General features: G+C 42.1%; 1 protein-coding gene across 5 annotated transcripts in view; it reads right to left on the bottom strand.

Moving 5' to 3' along the window:
• GARRE1 (granule associated Rac and RHOG effector 1) overlaps positions 1–22,306 on the bottom strand; it is a 59,721-nt gene extending 37,415 nt beyond the window's left edge. For 3 of the 5 annotated variants that reach the window (XM_021536702.4, XM_021536703.4, XM_085589427.1), the window contains exon 1: positions 22,151–22,306. The gene's annotated coding sequence lies outside the window, so the exon portion shown is untranslated. Of the gene's footprint in view, positions 1–20,706; positions 21,626–22,150 lie in introns of those variants that run through there. The other 2 variants (XM_085589424.1, XM_085589425.1) reach the window with 2 other exon arrangements.
• Between the last annotated feature and the right edge of the window lie 3,907 nt (positions 22,307–26,213).

Below are 26,213 nucleotides of genomic sequence, written 5' to 3'. Positions count from 1 at the left end.
AGCAATGACAGTAAATTATTTGTGCTGATTTCTGTCTTCTGCATTTGTACTGGAAAATCCTGTTGGGGTGCATTTCTGTCAGGTGCCCAAAACGACAAGCAAAGACAAAAATATGTCCATGCCCTGCCCAAAAAATAAAAATAACCACCAATTTTGTCATGAAAACCACTCAGAAACAGAGAGAACTGGAAAAGGCTGAAGAACATCAAATGTGGGGAGTTAGGTAATACTGAGGGTCCTCCCTGCTCACCTCTACACCACCTCACTTCCAAATCTTAGCCCTTCAGAAAAAAACCCTACAAACCTGTGTAACTACACCCCCTAAAAGATACACATGGAATGCAGCTGTCCCTCAGTCAGATTCAGACTTGTCAGCCCAGTGAACGTGAACTGGATTTTTCCAAGGCAGATCCTACAGTCCATCAGGAGACTTCTTGTATTTTGGCTGAAATAAAACACGTTAACACTGACATAGCACTAACTCCAGTCTCAGCAATAAGATATGAGAGCAAAAGGAAAAGCTGGTGAAAGGAATGTGTTAAATCAGAGCTTCTTTTAGCCTTGTGTCCCTCCACCAACATCAAAAATAGACGCCTGTGTCAGATCAGGATCACTGCTTGGATCCTCCCCAGGCAAAAGGTGCTTGTGTTATCTCTTCTGAAAGCAGGAGCAGCTCCCCTTTGAAAGAGAAAGGGGAGGTGGTCCCCCACAAAATAATGCCCATTCTTTTGGGAGAACAGCATAACAAAACCCCTGCACGCAGCAAGAGAAACTCCCACACATGACTGTCAGCCAGGGCAGACTCCAGGCTCCATCTCCCATCTCCCAAAAGGGTGCACTCACCACGGCCACAGGCACACACCCCCAGCAGAGCTGGAAAATGTGCTAGGATGAGGAAAAAGCTCGTGGGACCAGACTGAGAACAAGCATAAGCAGCACAAATTTCTGTAGAAAAGGCACAGCTCTGCCTCCCAGAACAGCTCGCCTACAGAATTCTTTGATCCTACAGGACTGCTCAGGAAGAGACATGTGAAAAATAAACCCATGGGAAAAATAAACTTCCCTTCCAAACAGAGGTAAAAACTGCAGGAAGGGTTTCAACCCAGGGACAGTGAGCTGACAATTTCTAGAAAATCCTAAGATTAAGTTAACATGTTCCTGTAAATGATCTTTTTAGGCCACAGATTTCACTTCCTGCTGGAGGGAAGTCAGGAAGGAAAGGCTGAGCTAGAGAAATATTCAATTAAGCATATGTGGAACAGGAACATTACTTGGTCAGGCTTATGCACATTGGTCCAGTTATGGCCACCTGAGACAACTTCCAAGTCTGTCTTTGCACTCCTACCCAGCACATCACATCCACACTTGAAGTCTTTTGAAGCAGAAGCCACCCACATGGCAATTCCTCCTCACCCTGTTACTCCTGATTACTGTATTCAAAAGTATAAACACAGAGTCTAGGATGGTGTTTTCTTTTTAAAACTTAGCTGGAAAAACAAACATTAAGAAAACAAAGTTAATTGTTTCTCAGCTGTCTACTGAAAACTCCAAAAATCACTATTTCCCAAGTTTATGCAGAAAATCAGCTTTCATATGGGGGGTGAACACAATACAATAAAACCCAAAAACAAACAAACAAACAAACAAAAAGCCCAACACTAAACCATCCTACAATCCCATGAGGTTACAGTAGACATCTTAAACCTCTGGGCTCACTTCAGTAATGAATTTAGGCACATGTTTAGTTCCAGGTCCAGTCAGTAGTGCCTCCCACACAGTCAGGTAAGAGTTAAACTCCTTGTTACACCAGCAATTGCAGCTTTCCAGCATAAGCAAATGTCATATTTCATTTTCAGTAACTGGGAAGAGAAGTTTTCAAGACACATTTTAAGGTCCATGCAAAAAAAATCTACTAAAATTTGTTAAAGAGGTTTAGGAAATCACTTTGAAGAGCTTAGTTACTGCTGAGTCAGTGCAGATCAAGAAACCAGGCAGAAGGCTCCACATAGAGTTTTATTCTCATTAGTTTAAAAGGGTTTGTCCACGGACTGAAATACCGCAGAAAAAGCTTCCACACTCAGAAAAATGGGAGTAATTTTCACTCTTTGACCAAGTACATAGAGAAATAAATGAAAGACATTCTTCAACAATCTTCCTTCAACAGTTAGGTTCTTCTGAGGAAGCTTTCATTGTCCTGAACAAATTACACCTTAAACAAGACTTAGAAAGACAAGTGGGAATAAGAGCCCAGGTCAATACTACATATTCAGGCATGACATACTGCATGCTCTAACACATTATATATCTATACAGGACTAAGGGACTAAAGACACTAGATTAATTAGGGATAAATTTATCAACTCATCACACAGAAAAAGAATCTGAACCTTACACACAAAATGGTGGGGTCTAGTCTGACCATTACCATTGAGGAAGGTTATCTCAGTGCTACAACTGACTGGTTTTGCTAAACATCAGCCTGATGCTGAATGGCATAAGAGTCAGAAGAATAGATCTAGAAGGGAACAGGCATGTTGGAAAAGCCAGACATACTTATGCCACTGCATAAATCCATGGTTTACCCACACTTCAAATGTAGTGTGCAGTTCTGGTCTCTTATCACCCTCCCTGCCAGAGGGGCTCACTTGGGTTACTGAACAGTCTGACCACAGGCTCAGGAAATCCCAGATGCAGCAAGTTGAGAATGGTTTTAAATCAGTGTTGCCCACAAATTCACCCTGCTCTTGCCTTTCCCTAGATATCCATTTATAACCTTCCAGGGACAAAGGAGGTTGAGGTAGATCCATTCTGGAGCCTGAATTGTTTTCACTCTGCCACTCTCTCCACCCCAGCAACCACTGAAGGCAGTGGAGCAGTCCCGATGACAGAAGTGCCACAAGGACACACTGTTTACAACTCCTCTGCAAACAGGAACATTTCCTCATCCCACCTCAGCTGTTCCCTCTCAGACTAGAGCCCTTCTGCTGCTCCTGCAAACACAGATACCACACTTCAGAAATGCCCCAGGACTTGCACTTCCCAGCACACACACGTTTGAATTTTCCCACTGAAATAAATATCCCTAAGCCAAACTGTTTTAAGAGTTTGTGATGCTATACAACTTTTAAAAAGCCAAACTCAGTAACTTCAGTAGGCATGTTAATTATTTCAGTAGCGTTAGATAATGTTTCAAGGCAGAGAAAATTATAGATCATCTACACATTTAAAGCTCTTCTATGAAGAAGGAAGTTCTGAGTACTAGAAACACGAGACAGATTATATACAGCAAATCCTGTAAAGCCTGTGATATTTTTTTGCCTGTTTGCAGCAAGGATGATGAAAGCTTTCAAAACATTTAGAGTAACTCAACACCAACAATCTTTCCTTACCCAAATTACTATGCGGCTTCTGAATTCTCAACACTTGCCACAGAATTCATCTACAACATTCTTGATACCAGACTACACCAAAACAATGAAAAAACCCTGCAAATGCACTTTCTTAGCTGCATTAAATATACTAATCCTAATCCCCTTGTATAAATGAAGTGGCATACTAGCATGTATTTCCACATGGAAACTATTCTCTTTTTCATTTAATAACTATTACCATAAACACTCCTTTGTGACAGAAATTAAAGCCTAATTCAATATTCACTAATATTTGTTCTCTTCAGTACAGAGTAGGAACTTTGTCTTAATGCTCTCCCAACTCATTCATTGAAAGTCTCCTACTTGAGAAGCATTAAGTATTCTGAAATGGTATTAATTTCATTTCCAAAAATAAGAAACAGGAGTCCATATCAGAAAAATTGACATCAGCATATCCCCTCAGTGCCACGGGACAGTTGCAGCCACAGGGTTTTGCTGTCTGGGCACAGAGGTTCTGTCTTCACAGCACAGCTCCTATCCTAGGAACAGCCCTTCCAAATGTTTTATGGGCTCACTGTATTTGAGCAGCAGTAAATTCATCACTGAACAGCTGGAGTTTTGCCCAGGAAAACAAACTATATTCTACACTGAAGAGAGAGACATGATGATTAGGCCTTTCATATCCCTCTCATGTTGAAAATTATGGAATTACCAGAAAACTGTAATCATGAAAATGTTAAACTAAGGAGAAAGTATTTTTACAGCAAATGAACATAATTATGTTTACCATATTTGGGCCCAAAGCTGCCTGGCAATTCAGTCTGTATATAGACAGCAGTATCTGATTCACTGTCACAGGATATGAATAAACCAGAGCAATCCAGTGTGAATTACAGTCTCCCTCCCCGTAACAAAACCAAACATTAGTGTGTACATAATACTATAAAAACATAATACTACTGTAAATAGCAATTCCATAAATAGTAGTAGCTGGAGTAGTTTTCACTTTAATCCTAAAAATCATTCTTGAACTAGACCTCTGTAACAGGAGACTTTTGGAACTGTCAAAATGCTTTATTTCTAATAAATCTACGGTTTGTAATATATTATCGTGTGTAGAGCTAATCTCTGTAGCTGATGAAGGAACAGTGCTGACAAGTAATTTGAGATCATAAAGATTAGCAAAGTAGAAGCAGTAGCATGCATACTTCATAACCTTTCTTCATTTTTTCTGATCAAAAAAGCTGCTTGTGTGTCCTGGGCACAGAATTCACCTCCTCATTAAGGCCAGAATTTTTAAAGCTTAATTAAATATAGATGAGATTTTTAAAATAGCCCTAACTCATCTTGCATAGCTGGGGCCAAAACAAGATTAGTTATAAGATTAAATATAGCACCCTTCCAGTTTATAAATCTCTAATACAAAATCAAAGGGAAAAGACAGAGCCCAAACTTGCCACCTGCAATATTTCCCCCTTCAAGACCACCCCAAGCTTAGTGCTTATCTAGCTGTTCAGCCTGCTTTACACAGCAGACAACTGAAAAAATCCTTCCCTGAGCTGCTCAATCTTCTGCAAGTGCTGCCAACAGCTGGTTCAGGCACAAGCCCTGGGCCAGAGGGATCCTCCTCCTCCTGCCCTGTCCCAGCCAAGGCCACAGCAGCAGCAGCTCCCAGTGCTGAGACTCCAGATTCCAGTGCCCTCCATTAGCTGCTCCAGTAATCCCACCTGCTATTTCAGTCCACACAATAATTTGTTGCCTTTCATCCACACAACATAAATGCCAAAATAAGCCACGGGTCAACATCAGAAAGCTGCACGCTGAGGAACTCTGCAGCAACCCTGGTCTCCTCCATCCACTCCTTACACAGAGAAAGCTGCAAGAAATTTCTGTCTTCAAAAGCAGTTAGTTACCTAGAGTTTACATTTTATATGCTTTTCCTATAAAAACTAGCTTGATTAAAGTTATTTTCCTTTCATTAAGAAAAGCAAGTATTTTAATATTTTAACAATTGTTTTGCTGCTTCTTTTAAAACAGTTAACATTCTTTAAAACAAAGTTAATTCTTTCAACACAAATAAATTTACACATTTGGAAAATAAATCGGGTGTAGATGCTACCAAGGATATAAATAACTTCCCCCAAGAGCTCTTTGCTAACAAATGCATACACGGAATTCTGCCGGCGCTCTCCTCCCTCCTGGCTCTAAGCTCTGCATTAACTCTACAGCAGGGAAAGGCACACAGCAGTCAGACTGATGTGCACAGAAATACTGATGGAATGGGATTTTTGCCCTTTAAAAAAATTGCCTTGTTCTTAGGTTGAAAATTATTCAAAGAGCTCTCAAATATTTCCCAATAAAATCATCAGTAGTTAAATAATTATCAATCCTAATCTACAACAGTCACACCACTTTACCATGTCCTAAAATTAAAAGTACTGGTAGTTTTATATAAACAACTAAGTCCTCAATCATGGGCATGATTTGTCACCAGGTTACGTGCCAAATATTTCTGCACTGGGTTGTGCAAGAACTCTTTTGTGCAGCAGAGGATACAATGGGATGTTTATGCTGGTATAATGCATTTTAAAAGAGAAACAAATGTAATGTTTTAATCCATAAAACTAATTAACACAATGGGATTGATCTATTCAGTAGAAATACAACATCCAGAGGCAAACCTGGTGATTGAAACTTGGATTATTTTTTAGATCTTTCTGAAACCTCAGGTGTGTTCCCCATGAAGCACCAGGTCCCAACAGCGGCACACACCCAAGTGGAAGATCCCAAGCCCACACCTAACCAAATACTTGCTAGGGCATCTCTCCATACTCCTTAAAAGAGCTGGATTTTGTTCACAAACTAAGGAGAGAAAGATTTAAAATTTTAAGTGGCATCTTCTGATGTGTCAATTATACTTAAAATTTATTAGCAACATGAAAGTCTAAGCTTCAATTAAATTATGTTTAGGTGACTTGAGCCATGCTGACACTTCTTCCCAGCAGCTTCTATTGACAAAGGGCCTTTCTGCTGCACTAACAGTGACACAGTAAAGTTCTGCCAGCCACGAGACATTGCAAAGATGCCAAATACATTTAAGCAATGTCTCAATACCAGCTGATGCATCTACCACGGGTTTGGCCAAGCACCTTCCAAACACATTTCCCCAGTATCAGGTTTAGAGAAAGTGACCTTTTCAGCCCCGGGACTGGCTGTGCTGGCGCCAGGACCCCCCTTCTGGTACCAAGCACTGCCCATGACTAATCTGGCACCAGCAAGGAGAAGGCTACAATGCACAACACTCAGCATCAGGGCAATTCCTCAGCCTGGCAATTCCTATTGTGTGTATTACTACAAACTCCCCCAGGCACCATTTTTAGCCACTGCTGGATTTCCTCCCTTCTCCCATCCCCCAGCCAGGCTCTAAACCTTGAAGTAACCTTGTTCTGTTCCCCCCCCCAGAGACAGCTCCATGCCTGAAACATAACCTCTAATCTTATTTTCTATTTCTAGCATACAATTCTCGACCCTTATCCCAATTTTTTAAATTAAATATCCTCTACATTGCACACTCTGCTTCCGACAGTCAGGACAGTGCATGGAGTATGTCAGAATTTATAGCCATATGTTTCTTGTTGAGGACAATCTAACACTGCTTTTAAGAGCATTAGAAACAATGTATTTATACAATATAGGTTTAAAGCTTTCTCTGGAAAAGATATTAAATACTACTGTCAGTACTCCACTGCAAAGAAACAGCTTAATTTGTTGGAAGGTTTATCTAAAGATCTTAAAATACAACAGATCTGCACTTCAGGGCAGTTTGCAATGCAGAGCATTAACTTCAAGCAATTATTCGTACTTGAGAGACTATCTATGAACATTAAGCTAAAGTCTTACAAATTACAGGGGTTTGTTACAAAATCTCATCTGCCACCATCTATTTATGAGAACTTTGCTTAAACTTGCTTGGGTTTTTGCAATGACAAAATATGTCATTCGTTTGTCATTGATTCTGTAATGTTTGTTAAACAAAGCCAGTTAAAAGTGCCCTGGGACCAGACACCCATCTAGGCCACAAGGACAGTGGTCAAGTTCTCCACTTTTAATTAATGACCACTATCCATAACCCTCTTTCCTATTTTTACCAATTATACCCACTCTGTGCAGTTGCTAGGGCAAATGTTTTTTCCATTAACAAATTCTCCCACAAAAACACTTTGATACAGAACAGCTCCCAAAGGAATGAAAAAGGTTCTTCTGTCTCCGAAGTGCTGAAAAACAAGAAGTTTCCAGGACGCATCCCAAGGCTGGAGGTTGCAGCCTGACATGGCCAGGCCCTTCTGCAGCTGCCAAGAGGTACAAGCACGGCTGGGTTTGCACCAGCCACTCTGAGCACGCCTCTGCCTACCCCAAAATGAGGATTTCAGCCCCAGAAAGCACCCCAGGAGCGAGGGGCAGCTGGGCACTGCGAGCCAGGGCTGTGCTCACCCTGCACAACCTGCTCCCTGCCCTTAGGGACCACCCTCACTGAAACTGAGGGGGAAAAGGAAATCCCCATGGACCCACATCCCAAACTACCTATAACACACCAAGACAGAAGCAAGCCTTTCAGAACAAGGCCAGCTATACTGATAGGACTTGATTAGTCAGAGAATTAGCCAACCTAGGATACAAACAGCAAATTGCCACTAGTACTTCACAAAATTACTTTCCAAATTATATTTCAGACATAATCAGTTACGGGACAACTTGACCACAGAAGCAGAATGAAGAAAGAGGAATAATCCTTGAACCATAACATTGGGAGTTATGACACAGTATGTTAGTTTTTTTACATAAAATACCTTATCAATGTGCTTGACAATCAATATGGGCTGTTTCACACCATTTTGCACAGGCAGTTCTAGTAAATACCATCAGTTTGTTCTACTTCTCTCTCCCACTCCTTCTGCTTCCATCCTATTCTCAGCAGGGCATAATTTCAATTTCTTACCAGCTCCACACAAATTGAACAGTGTAAGTGGGAGGACTGCCTCCAGCAATTAAGAATAGAAGTAGTTAAGTGAACACATACCACACTAGAGAAAATCAAGTGTGAGAACTTTTTAAGGTAGTAGAGCTGGATTTTGGAATGAACTGAAAAAAAACCAGAGAAATTGTGAAGCCAAGAGTCACCTCATTAATGTATTTATCCACCACTGGGTATCATAAAACAGAAGTTATCAATGACAGGAGCAGCACCCTCAGGAGCAGCCCATGAGATTCATTCCTAGGTGACTCCTGGGGGACAAAAATTCCTTCTTTCCTTTTTTTAAAAAAATAGATAAAATTACACTGTCAACATAAAGAAATGCAAGTCAGGACTGCCTCATCCCTCAGCAAAAACATGATCTTATAAACCCGTATTTTGAATGGTAACTTCATTCAGTCTTAAGGTCAGCATTTGAAAACTTCTCTACCACACCTCAAAATGAGGACTCAAAGCATCTTAAAAAACCTCACTGAGATTCTCATGTCAATGAATGACAGCCACAAAAATTTATCATGCCACTAGGAAAATATGTGAAAATATGTTTTCAAAAGGATACTGTTAGTCAAATGGAAAAAGAGTATCACAACAGCACTGTCCAAAAACCCAACTATTTCAAAATACTGAATTAATTAAGCATTCTATGGACACCAGAGTAACAAAATGCTTCATTTAAAGAACTAATATAATATTGCTTGTCAATGTAAATATAAGTTAATTTTCCCATAGTCTCTACCTTTACTATGACAGATACTGATGCAATTCTAAGTCTTCATCGAGGACAGCAGTAGAGTCTTTAATTTTTCAGCCCTGTTTCCACTCCCATCTTTCACAAACTTGTGGGGACACAGAATAGGTAGTTTTAGTTATGCTAAGAATATTCTTCAGTAGTCCTAAAGAATGAAACCCAAGTTGTACCAGAATTAATCCATACACAGCACCATTTAAAAATCATTACTTCCTAGGGAAAGGACTCCTGGATCACAGTCACTGATGCAGGCTGGAGCTGCATGCTGAACTGTGTCTTCATTTCCAGTAAAGCATGCAATGCACATTCAACTAAGTCAAAACAACCCTTCCAATACATAATCATTTAGAGGAAACATTCAATTACTAATGAGCACATGAAAAGCTTTGAAGCTCACTGAAAATTTAGCAATTTTTTTTTTTTTAAATTCTGAAAGAAAACCTGAGAACTATTATTTGAAAAATCAGCCTTTCACTTGGAGCCTGGAGCACCACCAGGTAAGCCAGCAGGTGCTGGCAGCAGTGCTTTTATCATGTCCATGCTGGAGCACAGTGAAATGGACACTGAGCACCCAGTGCCTGATGGTTTTCTTTGATATTTAATGATAGTCATTCAACTAATGTTTCAAAATTAATTTAACAACTCCATTTAAACTAGTAAGCATGATCTACAAGGATACCAAAGTGATTTAGCAAACACTGAATTAGCCACTGTGCCTGTGACTCTGTGACCTGCCACAAACTCCTGGCACACCTGGCTGAGCTCACACAGCTTCCCTGCCAGGAGGACACTGCAGATCCACCCCCCAGGAACTACAGCAGGAATGTTCTGTCTGAACACAGATCTCAGCTACAACCTTCCCACACACTCACTGCTTCCAAGTCCCTCCAGCTCCAGGGGAACCATCACACAGAAGTTATGGCACAGCCAGGCTCATTTTGGACAAAACTCAATGCCTAAACTCTTCCATAAGCAATATTATGGAAAAAACAACTTCCACAATGGCTCTGGAGAAGGTAAGTGAAATTATTATTTAGGAATAAATTTCTCCTTGCATCTGCTTTAGGATAAGCAGCACAGTAAGAGAGCCCAGGGAACAATGAAGTGGTTGGGAAGAACCCTGCTGCTAGACCTTGACATCTAAGGCTTGAACTTCCACTGCAGTTCTTTATTATGTTCTCTATTTAATGGTAATTTTCCTTCTTCCACATTTTTCCCCATTAGGCAGGCTCTGACAAAAACCTGAACTTGTGTGTCCTGTGCCCCTGAATTACTGATGGCAGCAGAAAGTGCCAATGGCTACAGCACAACCAAACAAAACAGCAAATGCTTCTGCAGGAGGATTTCCACCCACTGCTGTCTCCCACAGTGCAAGATGGGAAAAAGTAAGGAGCTGTGTTCCTACTCCACCAATACTCCCTCCTTTTACAGCTCTGTAAGGATTTTGTTCTGCTTTTAGAATTCTGTTAGGCAATTACAATACCTATAGTCTACATAACTCCACAATAAGTATCTGTAAAAACCTCTCAGGGAACACTATAAAGCATAAACACAGGGATGCCACATTTATTTTCTGCATTTCTATTAATAACATGAAGTTTGGAGTTTCCTGCAAAATTTGAACACTAAAAAACATATCCTGCTTTCTTGCTTCCAATTCAACAATACTGGTCTATTTTCAATTTTGATTAACTCCAGCCAGCTTAAACCCCACAGCATCCTTACTACACACTGAGGTATTTATAGATTTGGTTTTATCCACAGCAATAAAAATATGGATTTCCTGCATGTACCTAACGATGCCTGTTACGTGCACACTGCATGCTCTGCCCACTGAGGGAGTCAAATTTCAATGAGACATTTTCCCAAAATTTCAAGTCTAGAAATAAATAAAATAATTACCTTCCTTCAAAGCATCCAGTAACACTCTGCAGCTGGAGCAAGCCATACCACTTTGTGCATTTATTTTATTAGGAACAATGTGTTCTAAAGACAGAACTGGGACTAACCACAATCAGAGTATTATTAGATACACCAAGGGGTTTTATCCTCTGCTACCACTTGTGCATTTACATGAAGCAAGGAGAGTTTAAGCAGTGCTTTAGCTGCCCCAGGGACATTAACTCACACCAAACTGAGTAACAATAACAGGAAATCTTTTGCATTTTCAGCACGGCAGATTCCTCTCCCCATCTTTCAGCTAACATTCCAATCCTCACTATGTAACACATACAATCAGGAGAGTTTCATATGGCAATTAAAGCTTAAAGCAGGAGAAAAAAAGGTAAAACTAAAAGTAAGAACAAAAATGAGCACAGGGGGAAAGGAGAGTGACTGAATTCAGCAGCATAAGAAAATGAGATGACTCTGTGCCTGGCAATGAAACTGATAGGTTTTTTACAGCACATCAATATAACAATATTCAAAATTCAGATGAAACCATATTTTAGGGCTCTCAAATGCTATTAGTGAGGCATCCTGCTGCTTTCTGAGTTGCTGCATGCATATCAGCAAATCACTTTAAACAGCAGAGTCACTTGTAAAATGGAACCTTAGCTCCTCTTACAGCTAATATTTTATTCTGTCTGAAACAAAATTATTCCATGGACTGCTTTTCATATTTTTCAGGTGATTATGCTGGCATTTCTTTGCCTCTGAAGTTGAAACATACACTCTGTTTAGGGGTCGTTCCTTTGTCCACACTTTGGTCACAACAATGGATTTTATTAGTCAGAACTGACACTTATTTACTACTGATAAAAACAACTTCAATGTTAAATTAAGCAACCTCTACTAGTAAGCACCTGGAAGATAACTACTCAAGAAAAAGCATCAACGAAAAAATCCTGTGGCATGGAGGTTTTTACCATATACCAATGTTGTAAATACCTGACTTATCCTGAATTCACAGAATGTTTTGGGTTGGAAGAACCTTAAAGCCCATCTCATCCCACCCCTGCCATGGGTAGGGACACCCTCCACTATCCCAGTTATCCTTGGTTATTCCAAGGGCCCATCCAACCCAGCCTTGGACATTTCCAGGAATGGGTCAGCCACAGCTTCTCTGCCAGGGCCTCACCACCCCCACAGGGCATAATTTCCTCCTAATATTTAATCTAAATCTACTCTCCCTCAGCAAAGGCCATTATCCCTTGCCATATCACTACATGCTTTTGTGAAAAGTGACATATTTAAGCCTGTTACTCATAAAGGAAAGGGGTTTTCACCTAACATTTGTAATTCTAAAAATTACACTGAATAGTCTCAATTACTTATTGAGTTCATGACTATGAGCAGTTGCTTTGCTATGCTTCTTACTATGCTCTTCTCATATTTAACAAAACCCAACATTTTGAACAAAGACAAGAATACAAACAAAAAAAGGAGAGGCACTGCAGTGTAAGTGCAAGTGAGCCACGAGTACCTGCCACACAACCTTCAGCTCACCACCAGTCCAGGATGAGGCAGTATCTTCCATAAGGAAGACTATGAAGCAGCAGTTTTAGGAAAAAATCATTTCACCAGTAAAACAAAAACCAGTTCTTCCCTTTACATCAACTACAAAACATCACTTTTGAAGTATTAGTCCTTTAAATGCTGGTTCTTACCAAAGAGGTACACAACATCTGACCTGCTGTGCTGGAATAGCCAGCAAAAACAAAGGCATCTCACACCTGAGGACACACTGATACATCTAAATCAATCTGTCAAGTGTTTCCCTCCTCTGAGGGTTATTCTACAGCTGCAATTACCATTCCCTGCCTTTTTCAGAATACATGAAGTGGATCCTCTGAGATCACAAGGTTTGGACTGTTTCGGACAGAAACCCACCATCCTTTGGCCAAAACACTACCTGCCTGTGACACTGTAAGGCCAGGGAAAGCCACTGAACTACAGCATTTAGGTCAATGGTGTGATGTAAAAGAAGAAATTTTAAAAACCTTCAACACAAATCCTTATCAACAGCTAAATAAAGGATTTTAAGTCCACTAAGGCAACAGTGCTTTGAGGCATGATGAGGTTTTTCACATGCTACTGAGCACAATAATCAATATTCACATACAGCTACTTGCAATTTTGCCTGAAGTCTACTGCTCCAAATTATACCGGTTTAACTTTGCTCACATTAGAATTCATTTTAGAGAAAAATGTTTAGCATAGACGCAATATGCAAGATGCCCTGCATTCATATTAGAACTTATTCTTCACCACACTGAACATCTGAATAAAAACACAGCACACCTTCCTAGGAACACTCATGATTATGAAGACTGGATCATTTAAAAAACTTTAAGTCAAAAGGAAAAGGAGCATTATTATGTAGTGTAGAAAATTCAGTAAACTATACTTAGCCTTGTTTTTCTAGGTCCTTCATTTCACGTGCAGTGAAATACAATCAACACAGCAGGGAGAACTCATGTTCCAGACCAGAATATATCAAACAGCATATGCAAAGAAGACACAGTATATTACCTCCCTGAAACCACCAGAATTTTTGGAAACTGCTTAATCTGTCCTACAACAATTACAGAACAAAATACAAATATAACTTTTTAGCAGAAAGCAACTGACTGAAATATGTCATTTTCTCCTTTTTCAGAACACAACTTAAAATACCAGTAACAACATACAACATCACACAGAGAAAAGCACCCACTGGCTGCAATGTGAAGCTGAAAAAAAAAAGCCCATAAAAATGTGAATGTCTCAGAAAAAAGAACAAATGACAACATTAAGCCAAATGTCAGTCATATAAAACCAGCAGCAGTCTTCTTCATGTCTCACACTGCACAAAGTTAAGGGCCATGAAGGCCTTTCAAGTGAAACACAGCAGAAGGTGCTGAAACACAAGAGAAGGCAGTCTAGACAGACATTTCCATCAATAATCCCCCTAAGGGCAAGGGAATCATGAATAAGAGGGTAAGGATAGAGGAACTTGGAGAACAGCTACATGGCAACCTACAGAAATGTCCTCAAAAACTGACTTGAGAAACTTAGTTTAAAAATCACTGCAAATTATCACCCCCCCCCCCAATCAATGCACTGCACAAGCAACAAACTGTGAAGCTGCTTAAGAACAAATTAAACTTATACACTGTAAACTTGTACACTTATTGACTGTACCTTTACAGCCAGAGGAGGTCCTCAGCCCAGCCCTGTGCTACCCTGAGCAATTCACTCCCACACAGTGCTCACCTAACACACCTGGCCAAAGAACACCCTTCAGAAATGTACCCAAACACACAGCGACCACCTGGCACCTGCTGGCAGCTGGGTGACAGCTCCTGTGATCTCACAGGGACCTGATGGTCACTGGAATATGGAAAAGCAGGGCACACACAGAGGAGATCTCATCCTCTAACCCGTGTTCAGCTGAAGCACAAGTACAGCACAAACTCTGGTCTGTTATTCATCTGTCTGACTGTATCAGACAATCCCAGTCAAACCTCCTACAACCCAACCATTCCAGAAACTAAGATTGGGGGAAAAAAAAAAACCAAACAAGGTCTTTTCCTGCTGCATCTTCAAAGGAAGAAAATGCACTTTGCCCAAAAATCATTTCCCTAAATCTTGTGTGTCAACTACAAATTTAATCTATCATACCAATTCACCACCACAAAAATGTAACATTCCTATACAAAAACAAAAAATGTATCATTAGTGGTTTTCAACAGATTTCATATCCAGAAACATCTGCAGAGCAAAGGATTCACTTAACCAGCCAAGGAACTTTTCTAACCACTAAAGCAAGCAACAGATTTACTTCAAAATAGCACAGGTCAGATGAACCACATTTCCACATGGAAAAAGCTCTGAGTGCACTTGACCAGAGACCGCCAAACCAGACCATACACTGTCCCACAACCCAGCATTTGGTCTCAAAACTTAATAGTCTTTCATGTGAAAGACAGCATTTAAATCAGCATTGATAACCTGGATCTGTAGAATATCTTTGCTGAGAAGAAGGTATGAACAGGTCTGTGTTAAATTCATAGCCAAATTTAATATAAAATTTGCTAATTATCGAAGTTATTTTGTAATACCTGCCTAAGACTTTACAAAGTTTGCTCCTCTTTGGGCCTGGAATGAGGTCAAAGTGCTGAATTCAACATCAAAATCTGTTGCACTGGAAATTATTGCAATGTTTACACAAAGAAGTTTATTATGACATCTAATAGGATTGCTCAAAAAAAATGTTTTCATTCTCCTTCTGAAAGCAATACAAGACAGACAGAAAGACTCCTTTGAGTAAGGACTTCTCCAACATTTTAATACAGAACCAAGCATTTCCCAAAAGAAGAATATTGCTATAACATGCTCTGTTTTTCAGGGTTTGGTTCTAATAACTGACATTTCCTTCCAGGACTCCATAGAATTTTCATAAGCATGAAACAAAAATAAGCCACAGAAATAGAAATTCACATACACTTGCATTACTATACATACACTTCAGCAACTTCTCTTTAAAAACAGCCAAAACAAGAGTAACACTACCAAAGCCTTAAGCTTGTTTCTATCAGAAGATGTGCTTCTATTCACACTGGTGGAAGAACAATTTATTTGTACTGCACTAGCAGTTACTGATGCACACCCAGTTTGCTCTCTGTACGTAAGGAATGTCCAAGCACCCACTCACATCTCTGCTCTCCTGCCAACAAGCAGTCTTGGTTTCATCTGCACCACTCAAAACTGAACTCAGTAAAGTGAAGTTCTGATCATTACCAAGTTTTTTCATTCTCTTTTGCTTATTTATTACATTAAAGGTTTTAGTTTTTTCTAAAAAATACATGCATATTTAACAGATCTATTTTTCATCATCATATTAAAGTTTTTGATTCCATCACTTGGTTGCAAATGCTCATCTCATACAGCAGAAAGGGTTGATCTTATTGCCTTATTATTTAAATATTTGTAAGTTGTGTTGCTCAGCCGAAAAACCACAAATGCCTAACTACATCTTTGATAAGAGGCTAAATAAAGTTTATTCTGCAGCTCAGAAACATGCACTGATGAAGCAGGATTCTGGAACAATGTCTTGGCACAGTTTTAGTTAATGCTATTCCACACCACCTAGCCTTAAGTCCTGCTTGGACCAAGAACTGCAGAACTCAACACAAGGACTATTGCTACTCTCCCCTCCCACCAAGTACCTTCTCTGCTCAGGATCTTTCCATGTTTTACAAACACAGGGGCCTCTTACAAATTATGAACACCTGCACTCATTTTTACCTGCATTTGACAAACATGGCTTCTTCTGAGCATTTGCAGATTACAAACTCTTCCTACACTGAAGTTCCCCTGAAGAACATACAAAACTGGAAGAATAGCATTTTTAGGTAACCTCTTCCTCCTTGTATCCTTCCTCCTTCCACATAATACAATACCATCTGGTGCAAGACTTGCAAATAGCATTCTGAGAAACATTTTGAAATACTCACCAGAAAGAGGTTACGTTCCTCAAATCTTTTGGAGTCTGGCACAGAATTACATTCCCCCACTGTGATCCTTCCCCTGTGATTCCCCAGTCTTTCACTGCAGCTGTGAGGATGCAGACACCAGAAGAGTCTTTCAAGGAGTGTTTCTGTGTGTGTCCTTCCTAGGCACTACAGCTCTCTCTGCTTTTCAGCAGTTTTGTTAGATGAACATATAAAAACAGTATCTGGCTTCTTCAGGATGAGATTGCCAGCTTCAAATATTTTTAAGGGACTTTAAAAAATATTAGCATGTACTTGGGAAAAGATCTCCAGATTTTCCTGGAATGTGAGCTGCAGACATTCAGGTGCTTTATCTTTCTCCAGGAAGTCCTTTACTTGGACTCAAAGCCTTCCCAGGTACACAGCCAACTTCTGTAATATGTACAGAAGAGCAGGAAGTTCAACGTTCATTAAAAATACCTAGGAAAGTTGCCCTGAATATCCTGGTATGAGACAAATCTTGTGGACACACTTCAAAGGACCTAATTTTACCCCAGTAAATCCAGAGGAATTCCCAGTATCATCCAGAAACTCACAAACATACCAGTTATGACAGTTGGGTAATCTACTTGGGAAACTAAAAACACTCAGTTACTGACAGAATTAGAGATAAATTTCATTGGTAGACAGCCCTCACATGAATGAATCACGTTAGAGATGCCTGTGGAGAAATGGAAAAAAGGTTCATCACAGTCTCTTCTTCCTGCTCTTCTCCTAACCTCTCCTCTACAACTCTGCTTTAGAGTTCCCCAAGTGTGTTAAAATAAAGCATTAAAGAAACTAAGTTCATTGTTATGATTTCTATCAAGGGAAAAAAACTTTCTCTTACATTCAGAAGCTGTTTAGGTTGAGGAGATTTATTCTGTTCCCAGATTGCAGAGTACACAACAGAGACCGAGGAATCGAGGAATTTTCTATAAGTGGACAGTACCATTTAAATGTCAACTTTGAGTGCACAACTAAACAAGAGTCACACCTAAAACACTGCTATTAAACAGCCAGTGGACATGTTCCCTTACAGCATTCTAACCAGCACATAGGTAGTGTCAGGAAAGAACAATAGAATAGCTCAACATGAGGAGTGACCGACAGGGTGGTGGAAGAATTTTCCTGCTGAAATTTTCCAAAGAATCTATCTTTTGCAATGCTGTTGCACAGAAATGCTTATCAGAAAATGGTAATGCCTAACAAGTACCCTACTGTAATATGACTCAATAAACCAAAACAAAGTCCTGTTGACCCCAAATCCCCAACCACTTGAAAAAGCAGAAAAATTGCTGGGAAAGTCAGCAACAAAAGATCACAAAGAAGAACCAATGGAAATCTAGCTGGCCTAAACAAAAAAAGCCTCATCAGATATTTCAGGGAGAAAATGTGACTAAAAACATAAGCAGGACTTGGTCACAACTTAGGGACACATTGTGAAGATGTTTCCTAAGGCATTATTTTGTCAATGTGACCCTAACAGTAAAACATTAGGCAGTTACTCTACAGCAAAATTTTATTTTAAGTTTTTTGTTTGCTTTTTAGCCAATACAGCAAAAATTCTATCTGCCAGTGCTATCATGTTCTCCTATGAGGGCTTTCCTTAGAAGGAAGAATATTTATTTCCTTAGTGAAAATGGTTCTTCAAAGCCAAGTCCTAGAATATCACACTTCCAACTTGAGTTGGATAAGCTGCCGTATGTTATCACCAGACTGAAGCCAATTTGCCATCGATGGAATGCAGTATCACAGCTGGGAAAATGCCTGATGTGCTGCACAGCCTCTCAAAGATGCCTCAAAGGCTCACAGAGCCTCAGCTACTCCCACCCCAGACCCACTCACACACTCACAGACAACCCAGGACTCCCCCAGCTGCACCCAGAGTCCTTTGCATTCCCCTTTTCAGCCCTTTTCTGTCATTCTTCAAAGCTTGACCAGCATTTCTAAACCTTCTATTCTGCTTTTTCTCACATACACTCACTTCTTTTTCTTTTACTCCAAAGCACTCCAGCCGGAATCCCTGGAAATTGGTTTGCCTCATGCAAAGCTTGTGACCTTAAAAGAATCACACAGATCAGTTCCCCAAAATTTATTTTAAGTAACCAACATACTCATTTATTAATTACAGCAGGGTAAGACAAGATTGACATTCCAAGACCATAGTTATTAGAGCTCTTCAAAATGAAACACGCCTCATTACCACCAAAATTATCATTTTGAAGTTCCATTTTAATTTTTTTTTTTCTCTCCTTGTTTTAATCACCATTTTGACAAAATTCAGGAACTGGACTAAACCAGTTTATCCCAGAACACCTCAAGACTGGAATCCCATCAGACCAAATTGGCAATTAACCTGCAAAGCAGAATTTGTGAATGGAATGTGTCCTATTCCCCCCCACACACCTTAAGGGTTTCTTTGATGGCTGAAAAGACAAATGTCTGAACAGCTCCTAATGTAAAACTGTCTTGAGGTACATGAACAGCAGAAGAAACATAAAGCTAGAGGTGCAACAAGCACAACTTCAAACTTCTTCTCAGTGAGTGTGAAACCCATCTTTAACATATTCTACTTAATTTTCAAAACATTTTTCATCCTACAAGCCAGAATTTCAGATTTTACAGGTAGCAAGACACAGAACCTCCTATGGTTTAGATCCACAGTCCCCACTAAGTTTCCAGCACATACAAAATCCAAACAGAACCTGGAATGCACCATGGCCCAGAAGCAATGGATTGCCTGCAGCATGTCACCATCACTTGATTTCCAAAGGCCTGGGAAGGGTATCCAGACACATCATAGAGCTCTAAGAGGAGCAGAGCAATTACAAAACAGATTTTTGTTAAGTGCAGCAGCGCCAATTGCCCTGAGAGGCAGCCCCAGCACGGTACCCTGTGATGAGGTTACCCATGCTGCTGGAAATGTCATCTTTCATGTACAATAAAAACCCCTTCTGTAGCTACTAACAATACCCTGGCATTGTTTGCAACACGTAGGCTGTTGCACTGGCTAACACCCAATTCCAGTAATAATATTTTATCTACCTACAATCACCACAAGAAAATACTCATTCTCAGCCCTGACTGGTTCAGCAGCAGAACACCAAGCTCCCAAGAGCTGCCACACTCCAGCAAGTTCTGTATCTCCCTGTGCAGTTATCTGTCTGCCACTTCTCTAAAACTCTAAAAACACCTTGAGATTACTGGGAATAAAGGAACTCTTTTCATACAGCACAATTAGCCATATCAGCAATGATAGCTATTTTGAGCAGCACCCATTAAACACTTATCATTAGCAGGATTTCTGGTGTACCAGCATTCATTGTACCAAGAATAAGTCTCTTCCTATTACAGTATTACCACACAAACAAAAGCAGCAGCAGCACAATTTCTCTTGACATAACCCTGTTTCAAGCAAGGCAAGTGGCAGCACTTAAAATGACTGTCAGTGCCAGGTTTAAAGAAAAGCTTACATAGGACAGAAAAATACCATTGTTTTGTGCAAAGCAAAACTGGCCGTCATTTGTATGCTGAGGGAGAAGGGGTGTTCAAAAACAATAAATAGTGGGAAGAACTGGAGAATAAAGATCTCAAGCTGGAGACATCACACCCTAAGAAAAATAAGATGCCAGTGACCAAATCCAAGCTGACACCCAAGAATCAGAAGAAACCTGGACTTTACTTTTACACGTCAGTAGCATATATTTGCCTTATTACATTTTATGAGGGATTATTTACCTGTTAGCCAAATTTAAGAGTCTCAGAACAGACTTTCAACTAGAAAAATATTCCCTGTATGCATTGTTTCTAGTTTCCAACCACCCTGAGTAACTCCTGATGGAGAATGAGAGCAGTCAGCAGAAGCACTCCTGCCTTACACCGACGAGGAAGCAGCAGCACAAGGTGCAGGGAGAGCAATGGCTCTGAGCTGCTCCCAGCCTGGCTCCTCCAAGCACCAGGAACACGTACATTGACCTGAAACACATCTTCATCACCGCCACACACTAAATACTTAGAAAGTTCTGCTGGGACGGAAAGAACAGAAAATACAGGAAAAAAGAAAAAACCTTCTGCAAGTCTTGAACTTGGAAAACTCACCATTCTTTACAGAAGGGTCTGGCTTTATCTTCTGTAGAAACACTGCCCGGGAGAAGACTCGAGCCAAGTGCAAAATCATGTTGGTACCCACGACACACCAACAGCAGCTGTGCACATACCAGAATGGGCCAACACTGCTGATCCCATGAGCTGCATACCAAAACCTTCGTGTGGCCAGGAGCCACACAACACATACCACACACCTCAGAGAGGTGAGGGAATGGGAGCTTCAGCTGCCTGTGCCCACAGAAAACAAATACATTCCTCAAGAGCACCGCTACCTCTTTGCCGACAGCACTGAGCTGAGGAAACACAAACATCCAGCAACAACAGGCTTAAAATGCAGCAGCTGTAGATGTGAGATTGTCCACGAGCCACCCGGCAGTTAGGGATCAGTGCCATTCTGGGAGCCAGCCCCAGCCTCGTGCCAGCTCCATGTGCCTCCGAAGCCACCACGAGCCACTCGGTAACACCGAGTTTATTGCAGCCACGCACCGCGGAGGTACGGCTGCTTCTCACAGCAGCCAGACACCTGCGCCTCTATAAAAACAGTAATGATAATAATAACGGCCAATTTATACCTGTAACACGGTTTATAACCTCACATAAAACAAACAAATGAGACCTTCTGACTGCTTTCAAGTTCCTAAGCCGACATTCACCCGGACAAATACATACCTCTACCATTTCCTCTCCACTCAAACAAATAAAACCCCTCAAGCGGGGAGAAGCGAGGGAGCATTGGTAAAGTTTTAAGCCACAACCCAAAATGCGTTATCCTCTTCTGCTGGCAGCGCCCATATGCACACAACACACGGCTCGGCAACAACAAGCGGCACTCGCAGCCCTCATCAGGTGAGCAATCCGTACGCAGCTGCCGCCCGCAGGCCCCGGGCCGGGGGCGCCGGGCCCGGCCGGCTGTGGGCGGCGCCGGCCGCGCTGCCCGAGCTCCGGCGGCGCCGCCCGGGAGAGGCCGCGCGCCGGGGCCGCCCCAGCGCCGGGGCCGCCGGGGCCGGGCGCCCCGGGGCACCGCGGAGCAGGAGGTGCGCAGGAATGCCCGCAGGCGCAGTGCCGGCCCCGCCGCGCTGCCCGCACACGGGTCACGGCGGGGCGGCCGCAGCCCCGACACCGCCCCGGGATACCCCCGACACCGCCCCGGGATACCCCCGACACCTCGGCCGGCCCGGCCCGGCCCCGCCGGGGCGCTGCGCCCACGGTCCCGGTGGCCGCCGCCTCGCCTCCCCCCGGCCGGGGCTCCCCCCCGACCCCAGCCCCCGCCGGCGCCTCCCGAGCGGCCCAGGGGCTGCCCCGGGCGCTGCCGCCCTCCGCGCCGCGGCCCCCCGGGCGCTGCCGGCCCGGCGCCCGCCCGGCCGGGCCGCGGGGCTCGGGCGGGGCCGGGCCGCGGGGCTCGGCGCCCGGCGGGGTCGGCGCGGCGCTCACTCACCTGCCCGCGACAGCCCCGGGCCCCGCGCCGAGCGCTCCGGAAACGGCGGCGGCTCCGCCGGGGCCGGGGAGGGGCCGGCGAGGGGCGGGCGGAGCCGCGAGTGACAGCGGGAAGGGGCGGCGGAGCGGCGGGCGGCGCCGGCCGAGCGCCGCGGCACAGCGGGGCACCGCGGAGAGCCCCCGGGCCCGGCGGGTGGGGGGCGAAGAGCCGGAGGGGCGGCCTGGCGGCACAAAGAGCGGGAAGGGATGAATTAATCAGTGAATATTTTATATGAGCTTGAAGTCGTGAAGGTTCTCACTCTGTTGTTTTGCTGTCAGATGCAGCGTCCCGATTCAGGAGAGCTGTTTGAGACGGAGATCACCGGTGGCACCTGCAAAGTTCTGTTTTCCTTTTCTGATCAAAGTCACTTTCTGAACAAACTGGGGAATTTAACACTGGTGTTCAATGCATTTATTTGGGAACTGAGTAAAACGCACAAACATCATCTCGAACGGATCCCTTTGACCTAATTGTCATGGCGCTACCAGCTTTAGGAATTGTTCAGAAATAGGCCTGGTCTAGGATGTGAGGTTTAAACTCGTTTCGTATTATTTCTCAGGCTTAATGCATGTTTTACATAGAAAAGTTTGTTATACAAAATGATGTATTTTCTAATCCTGTTTCCACAGAAAGAGTCTCTGTTAATCCTGTCTTCCTTAATAAAAGGTGATTGCTTTTTATTTCTGTGACTTATTTAGAATCTTACCTTCTAAATGGAACAAGCATTTAATGATGTACAGAAATGTCTAGTAAGTAAAGTTAGAAAATAAGGAAATGTGTAGTAGTAGGAGAGTAGTTAAAAATTGTTAAAATACATGTAAGCAAAATTTTTGCCTACAGGGCTCAGCATCCAATCATCTGGCTCTAATTCCCCCCCAAAAAAACCCCAAACCCACACATTTGGCTATGATACTCATCAAGTGAAAATAACAGTAATTTCAGTGCTGCTAATCAGAAAACTCTGTGGGAAGAAGTGAAATTGTCAATTTATTGGACACCTTCTAGCCACAAGCTAGAAATAGTCCGCAAGCAGCGTCTGCGGGGAGCTGCCTGGGAGCAATCTGTGGCTTTGTTTCCTTCTCCAGAACAGATGGTTGCTGGCAGACCGGGCTTCTCATCAGTGCCTTCCCTCTGAACTCTTCTGATTCTTGTATGTCTACTAAGCATGTCTCTTCCCAGTAAATTTAGTCCTCAAATTAAGTGATACCTGGGAAATACTTGGAAAGACATAAGGAAACAGAAGGCTGTCATATTGTTGGCTCCTTCAAGAGAGAGAGAGAGGTGTTGAGTATTCTTTGTACTGGAGGAGTACAATAAAGGGCTGGAGATGGTAATTTTTTACCCTTTTTTTGTGTTTTTAATTAAATGGTTGCTAAGACATTGATTTCGAAAAAAGATAGAAAGACCGATGAGGTTTCAACAAGGTTTTGTTTGGAAGAAGGTATAGCTATGAAGTGGGAAAACTGAGTGTGAAGGGAGTCAAAAGAAGCTGAAGAGGAAGGAAAAGAGAAAATAAAGTACTGGGATGAATTTTCCTTCCTTTCAGCACAGATACTGAGTCAAGACCTAAAAGTAATAAAAAAAAGAAAAACAACCAACCAACCAAAAAAAAAACCAAAAAAAAACCCAAAAACCAAACAAAAACCAACACACACACCACCAGCCATGTATTTTTAGGGATGTTTCTCTTTCCTGGCGGGGAGCAGGGTGAGCAGGGCAGCCCCCAGGCCGGGGCTGTGCTGGGGCTGTGTCAGGCTGAGCAGAGCTGGGCCTGCAGCAGGAGGACACAGCCCTGGAGCTGCCCTGCACTGTCACCCGGGTTTGCTGCTCAGATTGGTTCTGTCAATGCTAACAATTAATTAACATACAATAGTAATATTTTTTATTTTCACTCACTGAATTTATTTACATATTGTTATAGGGTTGTTTTTTTTTTTTACAGTGCTGTATAACAACTTTTAGCATGTAACTGTCTCTGATGAGCAGACATTTCATTTGAAATTTACTGCAGATTAAATTTATAGATTGAGAGCATAAAGGCACAAAGGACATGTAAGACTTATAGCCTTTAAGTTAATACGTCTTACCAGATGGCAGGAATTTTAGACAGACTGTGAAATAAATAGGAAGTTCACACTTCCTGATACAAACAGGGCATGAAAACATGCAATTCAACAGAGTGTATAATAACCAATGAAGAATAAAGAGGAAACTCTCAAGGGCTAGGAAATATGTAGTGTAGGTATCTACTGTGACTCTGTACATTAAAATTCTTTTTCTGAGGTCTTACAATGCAGTATTTATACTGAGTAGTCTATTTTTAAAATTTTGTGAATTCTGATTTGAAAGATGGTAGTATGATTAATTATTTAGTAAAGTCTTATGTAGATCACCATAGAATAAATGTATTCAGTAATGTTTTCCCCACTGGTGTTACATACATGAGAAAAGTGCTTTCCAAGACCTCCCTTGAATAGGACAGGAAGGAAATCAGTACATAGTTTAAACAAAAAAATGTAACAATATTTTTTTAGAAAAAGAGGAAAGCAGCTTTGAAATGTATTATGACTACAACTTGTCATGGGCTGTAGGAGGAGGAAATCATTAGCTTGGGAAAAAAGCAGCACTGGCACAATAGCCATGTGCAGATGTTAATAAGGATATGCCTATCAGCAAGGTGTGGGATAAGATTAGGAGGATGAACGTTAGTAATATAATCCCTAAAGAGTGTGTTAAAGGAAAAACCTAATACACAAGAGGTTGTTTTGGTTAAGCAGCTGGAGATGCGTTTAGGAAGAGGAAATGTGGGGACAACCAGGGTGATGTTGGAAAATAGACCTGACCACTAATGTCCTATTGTATCAGCAGTGATTTTTCCCTCTGTGGTTAGTAATTACTGTGGATGCAGTAGTGGGAGCATGTTGAAGAGCAGGATGAGCAGAGCAGTGTTGCCCTGGTGTTTGGGCTGTGTGTGCAGGTGGAGCTGAGCAGCAGTGTGCACGCTGCTCTGGCTGGGGCTGTGTTGTACAGTCTCTACAGAGTGTCACAGCCCTCATGGCCACAGCCTGACCCACTCCTGCTGCCTGGATATTTGACAATGCAGGCATACATGTAGGCTTCTAAAAATACATTTCACAAATCATCCATTCCAGCTGTCAGGGTGAGAGCAGTCCTTTTGTCCTGCAGCCGTGGACAACGAAAATCCCATTTCGGACAAATGAAATGTAGTCCTTTGCTGCCCGCCAGGAAAGCTGCTGACCTGTGCTTTGTGCCCTCAGTGCTCTGCCCACCATTGTGTCCAACCTGAGGCTTAGCACACAGTTGGCCTCTCGCCCAGGGCCTCTGTAAACAGCAGCAACTGGCCAAAGCAGGCGTGGGCAGAACCCCCAGTGCTCCCTGGAGCAGCTCCTGCCCGCCACCTCCACAGGGCCAGTCCCACTCTGGAAAGACTGAACACGGCTGGCTATAAATGGCCACCTAAAAATAAAACCTTCTCTTGTCAGACTAATCAAAGATCCAGGTCACCTTAAAAAATGCTAGGCTGCAAGCCATACTGGTTATAGGGAAAATAAATAAGTACATAAAGTATATCAACCTCTTAATCCTGCATGGATCAGTCCAGTGTTGATCAAACTGAACGGAGGCTGCTGACTTCAACTGAGACTGGATGTGTCCCATGACCTTCTGGTTTATATATTTAGATTCCCCATACTAATCTTCTCTTCCACAGGTCTGATGTCATCACCATTATTATAAGCAGAATTTGTGACTTGATTGACAGCAAACAACCTTTCCAAAAAGTAGCCAAGGAGTAAGAATGTTTTGTCAGAGTGACATATGATCATCACTGCCTGCAGTCCATTTTTGTTTACCGGTAGTGGAAGAATTTCAAATATTTATAAGGTCAGTGTCCCTAGTCCAGAGAAGAAGAAGATGTGTTTGGTTTTAAATTGTTGTTCTGCTTAAAAACTTGGTTTCCAGTTGGGCTTGAATGAAGGACTAGGCTCTGACGTAAATCCTTTGC

Source organism: Lonchura striata, chromosome 11 (genome assembly GCF_050655825.1).
Source record: "Lonchura striata isolate lonStrDom1 chromosome 11, ASM5065582v1, whole genome shotgun sequence".
Classification (NCBI taxonomy): Eukaryota; Metazoa; Chordata; class Aves; order Passeriformes; family Estrildidae; genus Lonchura; species Lonchura striata.
The sequence above is the reverse complement of the archived record's forward strand: the minus strand, read 5'-3'. Positions and strand labels throughout refer to the sequence as shown.